Source organism: Podarcis filfolensis (assembly GCF_964270895.1).
Source record: "Podarcis filfolensis genome assembly, chromosome: 1".
NCBI classification, from domain to species: Eukaryota; Metazoa; Chordata; class Lepidosauria; order Squamata; family Lacertidae; genus Podarcis; species Podarcis filfolensis.
The window spans coordinates 98,923,814-98,936,133 of record NC_139604.1 but is presented as its reverse complement, the minus strand read 5'-3'; positions in this window follow the sequence as shown (position 1 = coordinate 98,936,133).

Here is a 12,320-nt window from a genome sequence, read left to right as displayed (position 1 = left end):
TATATCATCTCCCAGAAAGCCTTAATCTTTGGGCACGTCCACCAAAGGTGAAAGAATGTACCGGAAAGCCAAAGAGGTGATAACAAGGCTTTCAAAATTGTTTCTGGGAGATTGGCATAGAATAAGCTAAGGTGGGCTCGTTCTTTTGTTCATATATTCATTTATTCACTCTTTCATTTGTTTGTTCCTTCTTTCCTGATGTGGTTTCTAATGCACACTAGTTGTCTAAATAGCAACACTCCTTTACAACACTCCTAAATAGCAACACACTTTATTTACATTTATAATTAGCAGTTAAAGGTTGCATCCCAACTGCTATAGATATTTTGGTGTGGTTGACAAATGAAACTGACATTGTCAGTAGAAAACACCACTAAATTCACTGGTGATTACCTCCAGGTAACTCTGCGTAAAAGCTATCAACTCTCACTGAGGGTGCAGCTATAGGGCTGTCACAACAAGCACCCACACTTCAAAATCTACCACTACACCTCTGTGCATATGCAAAGCAGACTGAGAAGCTCCAGCCTCTATCATCCCTTTTCAACTAAATTTGCCCTCAAGTCAATTTATATCCAAAATGATGCCATCTGATTTATCTAATTAATATAGCATATCCATGGCCAGATGAGAAACCATCGATGACCTTAGAGTGAAATACACTGGCAGAGCTAGGAAAACTGTCTTCAGGAGCCACCTTAATAAATCTTGCAAAAAGAAAAATCTGGAGATTGTATATGTTTAGCCCGTACCAAAGAGAGAGAGAGGGAAAGAGGCCTATAAATGCTCCCCCTATATAGGCTGGCTTTATTATATATCTCAAAAGCAATTTCAAAAGCTTCTGAATTATGCTCCTTTTCAGCTTCTAGGAGAACTTAGAGCAATAAAAGGAGAAAAGTAGCCTCCGAAGTTCATTTTCATATAGATTTATAGGAAAACTGCTTTGATGTCTTCTGCATTCCCTTGCCAGTTAAAGGAGGAACTTCTATTAAATTTAACACCACCTCCCTCACTCCTTTTCTCTCTGCTTCTCCCGCTCGTTTTCGGCTCCCCCCCCCCTTTGTGCTTCAAACCTCATTTATCTTTTATGAGTACTGGGCATCGTGCCATAATAATGCTGTGAATAATACAAGACTCCTGTAACCATTCAGAGTTTTTACTTTTCTTCCCCCAATCAACACATCGCATTATTGACTTTCTCATTCAAGGAGGTGCCATGAATGGTCCAGCGCTTATAAGCACTGCAGTGTGCTATTCAACACAGTGAATAGACAATGTGATAGCGATAGCCAAACTTTTGGGGATGCATTATGTGCTATGAATGCACAAGGCAATTCCTCCCACTCCCAGTGATACCAACACAGGCATTTAAAGGTGCTGCAAACCCTCTGCTTCTGTCTACTGCAATGGAAGCCTGCTGCAAGGTTCTGAACTCCTGAAATTAGGTCACCAAGAGACACACATTTTGTTGCTACTTTCGAGAAGTTCCATTGGATTTGCATTTCTAGGGCTCCAGGAAAGAGGAGTAAGAAGTGCTGATAATACATTCAGTCTTTCTGCTACTGTGGCCCATATCTACTCCCTTTTAAACAAAAGGAAACATGTGGCATTGCTTTCACTGACTGTGCTGCCAATTCTTCTCTATTATTATGAGTGTTGATGCACCCGTGTGTTGCACAGATATGATATTTCTGTGCGTGCTTTTGTGCATTTTTATCTGCACATGGATGCTTTCAGGTTAACTCTGTCTTGATGTTTCCCATCCACATTAGCAGGTGGTGCTTGATGGGGTGTATTTGCACAGTACATTGTACCTATCCCTGTACTTCCCTACTCTGCAGAAAACCTGAGGTCTATTGTGGGCATGTGCCCAGGTGTTTGTTTACCTGCATGGAAGCATCTTTAAAAAAATATGTCAGTGGTACGGCATAATAACAAACAAATAGCAAAGTCAAAAGTTCAAGCATGTTTCACCGAGGGCAAGTTGGCCATTTTTAAAACAACCAACCAACCAAACAAACATACATGCTTTTTGGTTTGTGAGAAATAGGCTGACAACAGGAAAGCTAAAACAATATGAATATATTTTTTTGACACATTTGTATTTCTCATATGCCGAACTTAACCTGTGAAAAGAGGATAACAGTGGTGATTATGATAATAAATCGTCACAGTGATAAGTTGTTGATGATGCATTGCAAGGTTTTAGGGTAAACAAAGGTCTTGACAGTTTTTTGCATGGAAGACTTATAGTGCAATCCTAAACCACCCTTACTAAGAGGTAAGCCACATAGTGCTAAGTGATACTTACTTCTGAATAAACATGCTTAGGATCGTACTGTCCATCATGGAGTTTGGATGTTCAGAGGCTGGTCTCCTTTCCCCCATGAACCTGGGAGTTAGAGCTTCCATCCAGGGAAGGAGTTGTAGATACATAATTTCTCTCTTTTTCTCTTTTGGAAGGCAAGGGCTGATTTACTGTTCAGTTTTCAACACCATGCAGAAAACTCTTGCTGAATGATCACCTTGTTACTATTTCTACTGAGTCAGCCCATATACTAGGTTAACTCACATTAACATTAATGGGAGAAGCGAGGCTTCAGCTGAGGGCCTCCCACAGAAAATGTATGTCACAGCCCTGAAGTATTTGCTTTGATTCTTATTTACAGCTCATACCTGTTATTTGGTGCATGCTTGTGGGGGAAATAGATGTCCTATATTTCATCTCTGGGATTTTCAACATTCCTGTTTGTTTGTTTTAAAAAAATGGGCACTTGGAAACAGAAATAATTAATGTCCAGTTTCCCAGAGATCAACACAATCCTATGCATCTCCACTTAGAAGCAGATCTCACTATTTCCAATGGAGCACATACTCACAGATAAGACTTTTTAAATATTCTTTATTATTTCACTCACTTTCATACTGCTTCATTGTTGCACGTTGGACGTATAGAAAGCAATGCAGGGCTCAGACTGGGCCACAAGGCAGCTTGCCTAAAGAGCGGGTTGCAGATACATCATTGCTCGTGGTTTCCACATGGGCAGCCGTCAGGAGATACAATAAGGCTGCTGTCTGCTACATGGAGGTCGAGGGGGGGCTGTCACCCTGGGTGCAGTTTTTTTTTGGGGGGGTGCAGGGTGTCGTGAGCCGCTGTGTCCTTCTCAGCTGCCCTCCACCTGAGAAGGATACAGCAACCCAGGTGCTCCAAGAGCCCAGGTCCGCTCACAAAAGCAATGCAGGGCTCAGCTTGCAGGGCACCTGAGCTGCTGCCTCCCCCAGCCACCTCCAGCAGCTGAGAAGAACACAACAGGAGCATGCCAGCCCTGCAAGCGGGGTTGGGCTTGCAGGGGGCATGAGCTGCCACCTACCCTGCCTGAACGTTCTGTATTATTTACCCTGGACTGTTGCTTGGCTCAGCCTCTGGATCACGTTTTGGACCTAGCTGAATCCCCTGTGCTTGGTCTTTGCTCACTGAGGCTATGCTGTACATCAAACCACACTCTCTTGGTCCATTTTTACCTCCCAAGACTGAGACCTGAGCTTCTGAGAGCAGCCCACTGGAGCAAGGCAGCCATAGAGTGAAAGAAAAAGGAGTAAAACTGGAAAGAGGAAGAGAAGACAAAATTGCATCCCCAGTCATGGCCAGTGTGGTGGCACAGAATTGCAGATCCATCCTTCTGACCCTAGAATTGTCTCAGCTGACCGGGCTGGGGGAGGCAGTAACAGCAGTTAGGATGGGGCTGTGGCACTGCTGGAAGCACAGTCCTGATGTTGCTGCAGATGCTCTGCCTCAGTCACAGCCCTGGAAGGATAAGTTGGGGGGGGGGCACCAGAGGCCTGCCAGACCTATGCTGTCATGCAAAGAACACACTGTGCCTTCCAGCCTACCAGGCACCTAATGGGCAAAATGGCCATGGGCAAAATGCAAATCCCTGTCCGTATGCACTGCAAGGCTTTGACAGTAAAGATCTGGACTTGCGTTACTGTATACTTGTGTACTAGTATGTAGTGTCAGATCGGATTAGGCGTTGGTGCCATGGTGGCGCATCCCATGGACTGTGAGTTTGTTCAAGCCACGTGTCTTGTGTCAGCATTATCTTGTGAACACAATAGGGAGTTGGACTAGATGACCCTCAGAGTCACTTTCAACTCTACAATTACATGATTCTATGATTTCCCATGTCTGAATGTAGCCTTAGTTGACAAGTCATGGGAAACCATGGCTTGCCATGCATGAGCCAATCACATTCACTTCACTCCTCCCTGCTCTTCCACAGTTCCTGGCTTAGCATTACATCTAAACCAGGAGTCACTGTTCATTTCACTCCACACAAACCAAAACGATACGCCAAGGTTTGTTTCTGACATACCCATTGTGGTTTGTTTCAGTGAAAACAAAACCACAATCCCTGGTCCAGATTTGTTTCCTCTGCGTGCTGGCTGTATGAAGCAAAACAGCCCAGGTGAAACTGTAAACTGTGTTTCAGCGTGAGACATGAACAGGGCCAGGGTGACAAAGTGATGCAAGCTCTAGTTACAAGAATGACACAGTACAGTTGTACCTCGGGTTAAGAACTTAATTTGTTTTGGAGGTCTGTTCTTAACCTGAAACTGTTCTTAACCTGAAGCACCACTTTAGCTAATGGGGCCTCCTGCTGCTGCCGCGCCACTAGAGCATGATTTCTGTTCTCATCCTGAAGCAAAGTTCTTAACCCGAGGTACTATTTCTGGGTTAGTGGAGTCTGTAACCTGAAGCGTCTGTAACCCGAGGTACCACTGTATAAACAACACTCCATTTAGTTGTAAATTAACACGGCTTAATGGTCAGATTTGCACCATTGTTTTGGAATTAGATGGAGATGCATCAGTGGGAAACTTGGATTTCTTGCTGATTTCGATCACTATTAAAATCACCAATTTAAATCAATCCACTGGGCTCCCTGGTGAGTAGGTATAGGATTTGCATCCCAAATTCTGCTAATTTACCACCTCATGCAATTTAGTTTGATGTTATTAACTTGATATTGTTATGTGGAATACTTCCAGCAACTTTCTATCTTATGCTCCAGCTGCTTTGTGTCTGCCTATTCCCCCCCACCCATCCGCTCCCTGGCCTGTCTGGCACCAATCTTCGGTGTGAAATTGATGAAGGAAAATGGAAGGCACACAGCTTAGAAATCGCTTCCACTTTTAGTCCACACATTCTCCAATTTGTTTGGTTCTTACAGACATGGAGAATGCCTGTCAGCGAGCGGGTGTTTAAATGCAACAGGTGTTTGCCACCTGCAATTTCTTTTTTGCTTTGCTTTTCACAGTGATCAAAAGGGGGAAATTGTCGATGATATTTTAATTTCATCTGTTCGAGAAGAGGGAATAGTTTCTTTTTCAATGACGGGAAAGGTGTCAAATTAATGAACCAGAGAAGCTAGAAGAAGCCTCAAGGCTAGCATTCTCCAGCCAACTCTGCAACCGCCTTATTTAGGTGCATGACATGATTCTGATAGGGTTTCAGCTCACTCGGATGCAAGGTCACACTATTTTAAATAGTGTGATTCTCGAGATCAAGATTCTTCTGCTGGGTATATTTACTGTTTTATTATTTATTTCCAATATTTATATACTGCTTGATTGTAATAAAACCTCAAAGCAGTTTACATAAAGAATAAAACAATGAAATCATCATTGAATAAAGGGTTCGAAACAACTATTTAATACATTTAAAAATAATTGAAATTAATGATAAAATACATGTCAACACTCTAAATGTCTGGATAGGCTTACCTCTACAAAAATGTTTTTAACTGGTGCCAAAAAGAGTACAGCAAAGGTGTCTGCCTAATATCAATAGGCAGGGAGATTCAAAGTTTGGGTGATGCCACACTAAAATATTGAATTCTTACACATGCAGAATGAGAATGTTACACCTGTAACAGTGTCAGCTCCACAGATCAAAGTGGTCAATTGGGCATACATGCAGTAAAGTGATCTTGCATGTATAACCTAGCCAGAGATACATGCTTTTAAAGACCCGCTGATTTCAGTGCTGGAGAACTAAACACATGCTTAGGTCTCCTATCTAATTTCAGAATTTTCTGGATGAAAGCAGAGACACTCCTGTGAGTGGGTAGAATCTAGCAGCGCAGAAATGTGACATTACAATGAACAATGCTGATGCTTCACAATCCAAACTCAAGTGTGACACAGGCACACAGCGGAAATGAACATGAAAGCAGTAGGCTCCAGATGACAAAAGCAGCAGCAAGGAATGCCACACATGACATGGAGAATTAAGTTCCTAAGCTGCATATATGCACTGTACTGATTTCTCTTATTCCACCTACAGAGTATTGGCCCATTTCGCAGCTAAGGAATACTGCAGCACAGATTCTTTACAGAGCTTTTGAACAATAGATCAGACCAAAGGTCAGGACAAATATAAATGGGCTCTGTACAATTCTACTTAGAATCATAGACTTGTAGAGTTGGAAGGGACAAACGAGGGTCATCTAGCCCAAACCTCTGCAATGCAGGAATCTTTTTGCCCAACATGGGGCTCAAACCTCATTCTCTACCAGCTGAGCTATCATGTACATAACATCAATCTTCTGTCTTCAGAAGTTAAGAGATCCTGAACTTCAATATATAGTTCTAATAAAGTTTCCTTTGTCAGATTTAAAAGCAATAGAAGTTAATTGTGTGCAACTTTTGTGTGTTAAAATTGCATCTTTTCTCCAGTTATGTAAGGCATAGTGCATCCACAACTAAGATCACAATCCTGTACCCACCTAGCTGGAAATAAGTTCCATTGATCTCAATGGATCTTACATCTGAATGGATGTGTTTCTTAAAAGTGTTCTTGAAGTGCCTTTCAGCAACAGATAGTGGTGATGTTGAATATATTTTGCTCTCTTGGAGTGATATCACTTTAGATCTGAAGCTAAAGAGCTTTATATCAGGATGTGCTCACTTCTGAAGTTAAGAGACTCATTTTCTGTAAAGATGTAGAGTTTCTTCTCCTTTTGCATGGTCCATATAATTCTAGCCTAATCTTTCTGCTGGCCTAATGTCCCATTTGGGCAGGCCTTCTAATGGATTCATCATTTGCTTGTGGTTTGGATTAATTTCTGTCCTCGGTGTCCACATGCCATATCAACACAAGGCAAATTGCACCAGATGCAGTTTAGGTACTCCTCAAAGGGACACTAGTATAATGAACAAACAAAAGTTGGTCAACCTTACTCCTGTCACGCTATTATCAACCTCTTTCTTTGCTTTAGGAGACAAGAAGTCCCGTCAGACATGCTAGAAGAAGGTGGCAGCCTGAAGAAAAGCCAGGATGGCAATCTTTCATCATCATCATCATCATCATCATCATCATCATCATCATCATCTTATTCTTTTCCTTTTCATTAATCCTGCTTGTATGGAATGCAGGCTTTAATTGCCTTGTCGTAACTTGTACGTTTTGGTGGGGAAATGTCTTTACTCGGTTCAGTTAGTTACTGGTTTTGCAAGTAAAATTATTAGCAAAATCTTGTGCAGTGTAGCCACCTCTGGGATGCCTCTAGGAGCTGCCATAGGGGATGAAACAGTTCTCTCTGTGAAGAGACTGGAAGAATAGCATTCGGGCACTATCTTCTATAAGATCCTAAGAGGAGTCCATCTTTGTTTGACCCTGCCAGCCATGCAGTGTTCTCAGTCACAGAGGGAGCACACTTCCAGCTGCAGACCTTCTCCAATGTGTGGATATTAGGGGCTGGGACCAGCAGAGGTGGACCCACCATTTCCTTAGCACAATTAAGACCACGAGGAGGACAATGCCCAAATTGGAGTAGCATCTGAGGAGATTTGGGGGAGAGTTGAAGAACCGTGAAAAGAAAGAGAGGCTAAGGAGGTTACAGAGTGAAAGGAAGTAAAAACTGTCTGAAAAGGATCAGAAACTAAGCATTAACCACCAGTTCAGAACCATATCACACCAGTCTGCAATGGCTGTCTTAGGCTGCATTCAAATGTGGGGTTTATTTTGTGTTGCTTTTGTTGGTTATCATGCTAGTCCCTTTGCTCCAATTTCTAACATTTCCACTGCAGTACCAGTTGTGTTTATATAAATGTGGCTTTTTGATCCATATTCTGCCATTCCATGCCATGCCAAATTTTAAATGGTGGGATACCACCCCAAATTTCATCATGTGAAATTACAGCACAAATCTCCTGTGATTTGCTGGGCTTGCAAATGGATTTGGTTCTGGAAACAATGATCATGGAAATGATAAACTTCTTCGAGATTCCACCACATGGTTTTTGATGTCATGTGAACGATCACATAAAAAGTGGAAATTATGAGGTAAGGAAACATCAGGAAAACAGTGTACAATGCTCTCTGTATGAAGCCCTTTCTCTCTACCCTGAGAGGCACCAGCAACCCAGGGTCTCAGGCGCAGAGGGCCCTTTCCCCACCACCTGATATCTACTCCTTTTTTATCTAGAGATGCCAGGGACAGCAAAGGCTCACCTAGTGGAGCACTGTCAAAGACCTGCCTTCCCAATATTGGATCCACTGCTGCCTACTAGGGTGGGGCTGTTGGAAAATTCTGTTCCATCTTTAGTTGCAGACATGGAACTGTTGCGTGTCACATGTCTGTTTAAATAACAGCACAGCTTGCTGGGAACTTCCGTTACGTGTATAGCTTTTGGTTTTCTCTGTCTCTGAGAAGACAAAGAAAGAGACGACATGTTTCTTTGTCCTGATTTATGATTAAGAAATCCATAGTTGTAGTATGCTTCCACAAGCCTCATGCCTATTCTGTGTGCGCAGTTCGCTCTGCTGATATAGTTTGCCCTGGCTTTGTAGCCTGGGTCGCTGATTTACATCGGAGCAGAGGCCAATGGGTCTTTGCAGCGGGATGGCTGGAAGGAGATGACCCAGCTGGGGCTAGCCAACTGGCTTTGTGACCGTCTGCATGCCAACAAGGGCAGGGTAAGGCACACCAATGGAAGTGCCAGATTGGGTTCACTGGTGGGTTCACTCAGCCTCTCCACTGCCCTGACCTACCTCCACACTATTCCAGTAAACAGCTGTAGGCATCAGGAGTGTGGCCCTGTCATACCACCCCACCATGTGGGCCACTCACAAACCCAACCTGGGAACTTCTACATCAGCAGGTGTGGGAAACCTGCACCTCACAGGCCAGATCTGATCAGGCACAGCTCCCAATTTGGCCCACAAAGCCGTCTCCATTTCCTAAACCACGCCCACCTGCACCACACTTGATGCCATATGTCAATCGTGCAGATGATTCCTACAGAAAGGTGGGTTAAAGTCAGCTGGTGGGTGGTGAATTTAATCCTGCTGGATCAGCAGCACAGCCATGGGAAACTCAACTGTGTAGGTGATCATTGTAGAAAGCAGCTTTTCCAGATGTGGTTTCTGAGTGCATGACAACCAGAAGAGCATTGGTTACTTAAGAGCTGCTGTGCATGGAAATTTTATAGGTGGGTGGGGCAGCCCATCAGTCAGTCTTCTGAAGATATAATGACACCAGGTGACTAACAGGGAGGCTGTCAGTCAAAGTGCATCTGAAGAGGTGGCGACCAATAAGAAACTGACCCTCTAGGCTCAAAAGGTTCTCTACCCCTGCAGGTTTCTCTACAGGAAAAGTACAGGCTCTACCACTGAACTCTGGTCTCTGTCTTTGCAGAAAGTGTACATACATTTTTTTAAAAGGTAAACAGAAATAATGCAAGATGAATCATTTTCCTGTTGTATTTATTAGCTATGTTTCCCTTATGTTCTGTGCCAAACAGCTACGGGATAAAACAAAGTTAATATCTGGTACGTAGTGTGTGTAAAAAATGATAAAGCTCTTAAGAGGCTGTTTGGCTTCTGTTTTGGGATGTTGACAGCTACTGGATTCTTCTTTAGTGGTTCCAAATTTAATAAGGCCAAATAAATCTCTAAGAAAACACTTCAAACTAGCAGCATTCTTCTGCTTTATTTTTCTGTTCAAAGTGAAAAGTCTTCCTCTTTTGCATTTTCTTCCTCTCTACGGATTTCATGGCAATACTTGGACAAATGAGAGGCATTCTGACTTAAAAGGGGCTGTGGGGAAGAGTGCCCTAGCTCTGCCCCAGTCTGCGTCATGGTCCGCTAAGTGGGGGGCAATCCGGGGGAGGTTTCATGCACATTTTAAAATCCTGATTTTATTATTTCTGTTCAAGACTTTGACGTATTATATTGTGTTTCATTTCTTTTGTCTCTGGATTATTTCTTCTTTTAATTTTTAAAAATCAAACATTTATCTGCTGTTTTGTTTCATCTTTTATATTTCTTTATCGTTTATGCAGTTTCTGCTTTTAATATGTCTATAAGCTTCACTGAACAATTTGTGAAGAGGGGAGATGCACTGAATAAGCAAACTCTGCTTTAACTAGTTCAGAGTTCCCAAATTGGTGCCCTCCAGATGTTTTTGGACTAAAATTCCCACCAGCCCCAGCCAACATGATTTCTAGTTCAAAACACTCGGAGGGACCAGTTTGGGGAAAGTTGAACTAGGATAGCTTCAAAATGTAGTTCTGGAATTGGGACACATGTGCAGTTTGCTGCAGCTTTTATTTATTTCAGTTCATTTGCCCACCACCACTCAGCTTATTTAAATGTGTATTGACACTGATGGTGAAACATTGCAAAAAAAAAAAAAGCAATCTTGATTGCATGGGTTGTATGAATGTCGTATTTTAATGTTTTGTTGAAAGCCACCCAGAGTGGCTGGGGAAACCCAGCCAGATGGGTGGGGTATAAATAATAATTTATTTTATTGTTGTTGTTGTTGTTGTTGTTATTTAGCATCAGGATTGCTTTTGTCTGGTTTTCATATGCCCTGGGAAGCACTGTGAAAGATTCGTGATACAACTATACATAGCACTACATCAAAATTGTTTCGATTTTTTTATTGTTTTATCAATGCATGTCAAGCATGTCAGCAGAACACCACATACAATAATGTTGATGGGAGTAATCAAGAAGTAGTTGACTTTATAGAAACTTGGTACCGCTTTGCTACCTGCTTGATGGACAATAGTGTGACATCCTCTGCACACTCATGTAAAACTCTGGAATAACAACATCTTTCACTGGGGTATACTGTATTATGGTAACTTGTTACTGTACATTCTTATCTGTGTAAGTTTGACAACTATGAAAGATGATTGATGCAACCACATGTCTAATCACAGCAATGGTGTTTTGGGCAGTATTTCACTGATATGCATGTCTGCTTCTGTAAAGTGTGTGTGGGAACTGAAAACTGTTGTGCATGCAGTGTGCTGTCCAATTTTTTGAGTGGGTGGGAAACGGAACAGGGATTATTCAAAATGCTTCACTTTCACTTTGAAGACAAGACCAGGCAATACAGAATTCCCAAACCCTGGCAAGTGTTGTGAGACGTGTGGCATTGGTTACAGGGAGACAACCTTCTCAGTGCTTAGCACCCCAGCTGTGAAATGCCCTCCCCAGAGAAGCCCAACCTGGCGCCTTATTTCTGCTGCTTCCAGCACCAGGGGCAGATGTTGTTTTATTCCCCCAGACCTTCTTTAAAACATCTGTAACATTTTGCAACACTAGTTTTTCCAGGCCGTGTATGTTCAGTCATTCTATGAAACTAGTTTTATTTATTTTTCTCGCTCTGCTAATTTTTATGTTGCAGTTTGTTACTTTCATGCTTTTATAATTTAACCTTGTATCTTATGCTATTGGGCAGCCTGGAAAAAAGAAGACTGCAAACATCTAGATGCAAACAATATCAAAAGTGTCCCTTCGGCTAACTTATCTAGTTCTGATGACTTCTAAAGTATGAACACTTTTCTTGGCTCTGTGGTAGCTTGGGTGGAATTCATCTAAGTTTTACTCAGAGTAAACCCACAGAAATTAATGATTAATGCGCATTAATTCCAATGAGTAACCCTTAGTTGAATACCACTACATTTTCTTCCCTTTTCTGCTTTCCTTCTTAATATGGTATTTAAAGACTTGCACTGAAGGAGAGAGAAAAAATGTTAGAGGAGGATAAAATCTTTAAATCTGGGAAGCAATGGTGGAATCTTTACCCCTCCAGTAATAAGTTCATAGCAGTTTTCTAATTATAACAATAGTGGTGCTCACATATCCTACGGCAGTTGGGGGAAAAAATAGTTTGACTGGTATTCCATCATCCCCCCTCCAACTGCTAAATCTTTAATAGCATTTGTAATCTCTCCTGTCATCAAATAAGCTTCCAATAATAATTTATCTTTAGTTCTCCTCATAGGGCTCTGCCTTGAGT